The sequence below is a fragment of the Solanum pennellii genome, chromosome 7 (assembly GCF_001406875.1).
Source record: "Solanum pennellii chromosome 7, SPENNV200".
Lineage (NCBI taxonomy): Eukaryota > Viridiplantae > Streptophyta > Magnoliopsida > Solanales > Solanaceae > Solanum > Solanum pennellii.
The window spans coordinates 70,679,782-70,686,552 of NC_028643.1; positions in this window are offsets into that span (position 1 = coordinate 70,679,782).

Below are 6,771 nucleotides of genomic sequence, written 5' to 3' on the forward strand. Positions count from 1 at the left end.
CCCCGAAGCACGCATACCCCCCATTTAGACAATTTTTGTGTGCTATAGTAAACCATTTTTTGGGTGATCCAGATTCCGACGTCAAAAATCCCAAAATTTATTATGCACGTCTATCAAGATCTTGGCTATGCATCCGGTTGGCCCTCACGGCCAGTCTCACCCATTTTAAAGGTCAAACGAGCCCCGAAGCGCGCATACTCCCATTGAGACGATTTTCTAGTGCTATAGCAAACCATTTTTTGGGTGATCTGGATTCCAACGTCAAAAATTCCAAAAAAATTTGTGGCCGTCTGTCAATACCTTGGCTACGCATCTGGTTGTATCTCACGGCTAGTCCAACCCAATTTCAAGGTCAAACGAGCCCCGAAGCGCGCATACCTCCATTTTGGAAAATTTTTGTGTGCTATAGCAAACCATATTTTTGGTGATCTGGATTCCGACGTCAAAAATTTCAAAAATTTTTGTGGACGTCTGTCAAGAACTTTGCTATGGATCCGGGTGGCCCTCACGGCCAGTCCGACCCATTTTCAAGGTCAAACGAGCCCCAAAGCGAGTATACCCCCATTTAGACAATTTTCGTGTGCGATAGCAAACAATTTTATGGGTGATCCGGATTCCAACGTCAAAAATTCTAAAATGTTTTGTGAACGTCCGTCTAGACCTTGGCTATGCAGCCGGTTGTCCCTTACGGCCAATCCGATCAATTTTAAAGGTCAAACGAGCCCTGAAGCGCGCATACACCATATTTAGACGATTTTAGTGTGCTATAGCAAACAATTTTTTGGGTGATCCACATTCCAACGTCAAAAATGCCAAAAATTTTTGTGGACTTCCATTAAGACCTTGGATATGCATCTGATTGTCCCTCACGGCAAGTCAAACCCATTTTCAAGGTCAAACGAGCCCCGAAGCGAGCATACCCCCCATTTAGACAATTTTCGTGTGCTATAGCAAGCCATTTTTTGGGTGATCAGAATTTTGACGTCAAAAATGCCAATATTTTTTGAGGACGTCTGTCTAGACCTTGGCTATGCAGACGGTTGTCCCTCGCGGCTAGTTTGATCCATTTTAAAGATAAAATGAGCCCCGAAGCGCGCATACCCCCTTATTTCGACTATTTTCGTGTACTATAGCAAACCATTTTTTGGGTGATCCGGATTCCAAAGTCAAAAATCAAAAAAATTTTGTGGTCGTTCGTCAAAACCTTGGTTATGCATCTAGTTGGCCCTCACGGCAAGTCCAACCCATTTTATAGGTAAGACGAGCCCGAAGTGTGCACACCCCCCTATTTCGACGATTTTTGTGTGCTATAGCAAACAATTTTTTGAGTGATCCAGATTACGATGTCAAAAATGCCAAAAATTTTTGTGGACGTCCGTCAAGATCTTGGCTATGCATCCAGTTGGCACTCACGGCCAGTCTGAGCCAATTTAAAGGTCAAACGAGCCCCGAAGCGCGCATACCTCCAATTTCGACAATTTTCATGTGCTATAGCGAACCATTTTTAGGGTAATCCGGATTCCGACGTCAAAAATGCCAAAAATTTTTGTGGACGTTCTTTAAGACCTTGGATATGCAGCCGGTTGACCCTCACGGCCAGTCCGACCCATTTTAAAGGTCAAACGAGCCCCGAAGCGCGCATACCCCATATTTAGACGATTTTCGTGTGCTATAGCAAATCATTTTTTGGGTGATCCGGATTCCAACGTCAAAAATGCCAATAATTTTTTGGACGTCCATCAAGATTTTGCTATGCATCTAGTTGTCCCTCACGGCCAGTCCGACCAATTTCAAGGTCAAACGAGCCCCAAAGCAAGCATACCCCATATTTAGACAATTTTCGTGTGCTATAGCAAACCTTTGTTTGGGTGATCCGAATTCCGACGTCAAAAATTCCAATATTTTTGTGGACGTCCGTCATGACTTTGGCTATGTAGCCGATTGGCTCTCACGGCCATTCCGACCCATTTTCAAGGTCAAACGATCCCTTAAGCGCGCTTACACCCCATTTAGACGATTTTCGTGTGCCATAGCAAACCATTTTTTGTGTGATCCGGACACCGACGTCAAAAATGCCAAAAAATTTAATTGACGTTCGTCAAGACCTTGGCTATGTAGTCGATTGACCCTCAGGGCAAGTCCGACCCATTTTCAAGGTCAAACGAGCCCCGAAGCGCGCATAACCCCCATTTAGACGATTTTCGTGTGCTATAGGAAACCATTTTTTGGGTGATCCGGATTCAGAAGTCAAAAATGCAAAAAAAAATTTGGTCATCCGTCAATACATTGGTTATGCATCTGGTTGGCCCTCACGGCCAGTCCAAACCATTTTCAAGGTCAAACGAGCCCCGAAGCGCGCATACCCCCTATTTCGATGATTTTCGTGTGCTATAGCAAACTATTTTTTGGATGATCCGGATTACGAAGTCAAAAATGCAAAAAAGGTCGTTCGTCAACACCTTGGTTATGCATCTGGTTGTCCCTCACGGCCAGTCCGACCCATTTTAAATGTTAAACAAGCACCGAAGCGTGCATACCCCCCTATTTCGATGATTTTGTGTTTGATAGCGAACCATTTTTTGGATGATCCAGAGTCCGACGTCAAAAATGCCAAAAAATTTTGTGGACGTCCGCTAAGACCTTGGCTATGCATCCACAGTTGTCCCTCACGGCCAGTCCGACCGATTTTCAAGGTCAAACGAGCCTCGAAGGGCGCATACCCCACATTTAGACGATTTTCGTGTGCTATAGCAAACAATTTTATGGGTGATCCAGACTCCGGCGTTAAAAATGTCAAAAAATTTTATTGACGTCAAAAATGCCAAAAAAACTTATTGACGTTCGTCAAGACCTTGGCTATGCAGTCAGTTGACCCTGATGGCCTGTCCGACCCATTTTCAAGGTCAAACGAGCCCCGAAGCGCGCACACCCCCCATTTAGACGATTTTCGTGTGCTATAACAAACCATTTTTTTGGGTGATCCAAATTTCGATGTCAAAAATGCCAAAAAAATTGTTGGACATCCGTCAAGATCTTGGCTATGCAGTCAGTTGGCTCTCATGGCCAGTCCGATCCATTTTCAAGGTCAAACGATCCCTAAAGCGCATACCCCCCCTCCATTTAGACGATTTTCGTGTGCTATAGCAAACCATTTTTTGGGTGATCCGGATTCTGACGTCAAAAATGCCAAAAATTTTTGTGGACGTCCTTTATGACCGTGTCTATGCATCCAGTTGGCCCTCACGGCCAGTACGACCCATTTTCAAGGTCAAACGAGCCCCGAAGCGCGCACACCCCCATTTAGACGATTTTCGTGTGCTATAGCAAACTATTTTTTGGGTGATACAAACTCAGACGTCAAAAATGCCAAAATTTTTTGTGGTCGTCTGTCAAGAACTTGGCTATGCATCCGTTTGTCCCTCACGTCCAGTCTAACCTATTTTCAAAGTCGAACGAGCCCTGAAGCACGCATACCCCCCTATTTCTACGATTTTCGTGTGCAATAGCAAACCATTTTTTGGGTGATCCGTATTCCGAAGTCAAAAACGCAAAAAAAATTTTGGTCGTCCGTCAAGACCTTGGTTATGCTTCTGGTTGTCCCTCACGGCCAATCCGACCCATTTTAAAGGTTAAACGAGCCCCGAAGCGTGCATGACCCCCTATTTCGACGATTTTGTGTTCTATAGCGAACCATTTTTTGGATGATCCAGATTCCGATGTCAAAAATGCCAAAAAAATTTTGGACGTCCGCTAAGACCTTGGCTATGCGTCCAGTTGGCCCTCATGGCCAGTCCGACCCATTTTCAAGGTCAAACGAGCCCGACACGTGCATACCCCCCATTTAGACGATATTCGTTTGCTATAGCAAACCATTTTTTGGGTGATCCGGACCCCGACATCAAAAATGCCAAAAAATTTATTGACGTCCGTCAAGACCTTGGTTATGCATCCTATTGAACCTCACGGCCAGTTCGACCCATTTTAAAGGTCAAACGAGCCCCGAAGCGGGCATACCCCCCATTTAGACGATTTTCGTGTGCTATAGCAAACCATTTTTAGGTTATCTGGATTCTTACGTTAAAAATGCCAAAAATTTCAGTGGAAGTCCGTCAAGATCTTGGCTATGCATCCTGTTGGCACTCACGGCCAGTCTGACCCAATTTAAAGGTCAAACGAGCCCCGAAGCGCGCATACCTCCCATTTCGACGATTTTCATGTGCTATAGCGAACCATTTTTTGGGTGATCCGGATTCATGACGTCAAAAATGCTAAAAATTTTTGTGGACATCCTTTTAGACCTTGTCTTTGCATCCACTTGGCCCTTACGGCCAGTCCGACCCATTATCAAGGTCAAACGAGCCCCGAAGAGCGCATACCCCCCATTTACACGATTTTCGCATGCTATAGCAAATCATTTTTTGGGTGATCCATATTCTGATGTCAAAAATGCCAAATATTTTTGTAATTGTCTCTCAAGATCTTGGCTATGCATCCGGTTGTCCCTCACAACCAGTCCGACCCATTTTCAAGGTCAAAGGAGCCCCGGAGCGCGCATACCCCCTATTTCGATGATTTTCGTGTGCTTTAGCAAACAATTTTTTTGGAGATCCGGATTCCGAAGTCAAAAATGCAAAAAAAATTTTGGTCATCTCTCAAGATCTTGGTTATGCATCTGGTTGTCCCTCACGGCCAGTCCGACCCATTTTAAAGGTTAAACGAGCCCCGAAGCGCGCATACCCCCTCTGTTTCGACGATTTTGTGTACTATAGCAAACCATTTTTGGATGATCCAGATTCTGACGTCAAAAATGCCAAAAATTTTTATGGACGTCCGTTAAGACCTTGGCTATGCACCCAGTTGGCTCTCATGGCAAGTCCGACCCATTTTCAAGGTCAAACGAGCCCCGAAGCGCGCGTACCCCCCATTTAGACGATTTTCGTGTGCTATAGCTAACCATTTTTCGGGTGATCCGGACTCCGATGTCAAAAATGCCAAAAATTTTAATTGACGTCCGTCAAGACCTTGCCTATTCAGCCGGTTGAACCTCACGGCAAGTCCAACCCATTTTCAAGGTCAAACGAGCCCCGAATCGAGCATACCCCCCATTTAGATGATTTTCGTGTGCTATGGAAAGCCATTTTTCGGGTGATCTAGATTCCAACAACAAATATTCCAATATTTTTTGTGAACGTCCGTCTAGACCTTGGCTATGCAGTCGAGTGTCCCTCACGGCCAATCCAATCCATTTTAAAGGTCAAACGAGCCCCGAAGCGCGTATACCCCCCATTTAGATAACTTTAGTGTGCTATAGCAAACAATTTATTGGGTGATCCACATTCCAACGTCAAAAATGCCAAAAGTTTTCGTGGACGTTCGTTAAGACCTTGGATATGCATCCGATTGGACCTCACGGCCAGTCCGACCCATTTTCAAGGTCAAACAAGCACCGAAGCGCGCATACCCCCTTATTTCGATGATGTTCGTGTACTATATCAAACCATTTTTTGGGAGATCCGGATTTCGAAGTCAAAAATGCAAAAAAATTTGTGGTCGTCCATCAAGACCTTGGTTATGCATCTGGTTGGCCCTCACGGCTAGTCCAACCCATTTTAAAGGTAAAACGAGCCCGAAGCGTACATACCCCTCTATTTCGACGATTTTTGTTTGCTATAGCAAACCATTTTTTGAGTGATCCGGATTCCAACATCAAAAATGCCAAAAAATTTTGTGGACGTCCGTTAAGACCTTGGTTATGCATCCTGTTGGCCCTCACGGCCAGTCTGACCAAGTTCAAACGAGCCCCGAAGTGCGCATACCCCCCATTTAGACGATTTTCGTGTGGTATAGCAAACCATTTTTTGGGTGATCCAGACTCCGACGTCAAAAATCCAAAAAAAAAATTATTGACGTCCGTCAAGACCTTGTCTATGCAGCTGGTTGACCCTGACGGCCAGTCCGACCCATTTTAAAGGTCAAACGAGCCACGAAGCGCGCATACCCCACATTTAGATGATTTTCATGTGCTATAGCAAATCATTTTTTGGGTGATCCGGATTCTAACGTTAAAAATGCCAAAATTTTTTGTGGACGTCCGTCAAGTTCTTGGCTATGCATCCAGTTGTTCCTCACGGCCATTCCGACCCATTTTCAAGGTCAAACGAGCCCCGAAGCACGCATACACACCATTTAGATGATTTTCGTGTACTATAGCAAACCATAATTTGGGTGATCCGTATTCCGACGTAAAAAATTCCAAAAATTTTTGTGGACGTCCTCAAGACCTTGGCTATGCAGCCGGTTGTCTCTCACGGCCTGTCCGACCCAATTTCAAGGTCAAACGCGCCCCGTAGCGCATACCCCCCATTTCAACGATTTTCATGTGCTATAGTAAACCATTTTTTGGATGATACGGATTCCGACGTCAAAAATGCCAAAACATTTTGTGGACGTCGGTCAAGAGCTTGGTTATGCATCCGGTTGGCCCTCACGGCCAGTCCGACACATTATCAAGGTCAAACCAGCCCCGAAGTGCACATACCCCCTATTTAGATGATTTTCGTGTGCTATAGCACACCATTTTTTTGGGTGATCCGGATTCCGACGTCAAAAATTCCAAAAAATTTTGTGGACGTCCGTCAAGACCTTGGCTATGAGATAGTTGGCTCCCACTGCCAGTCCAACCCAATTTCAAGGTCAAACAAGCCCCGAAACACGCATACCCCCCATTTAGACGATTTTCGTGTGCAATAGCAAACCATTTTTTGGGTGATC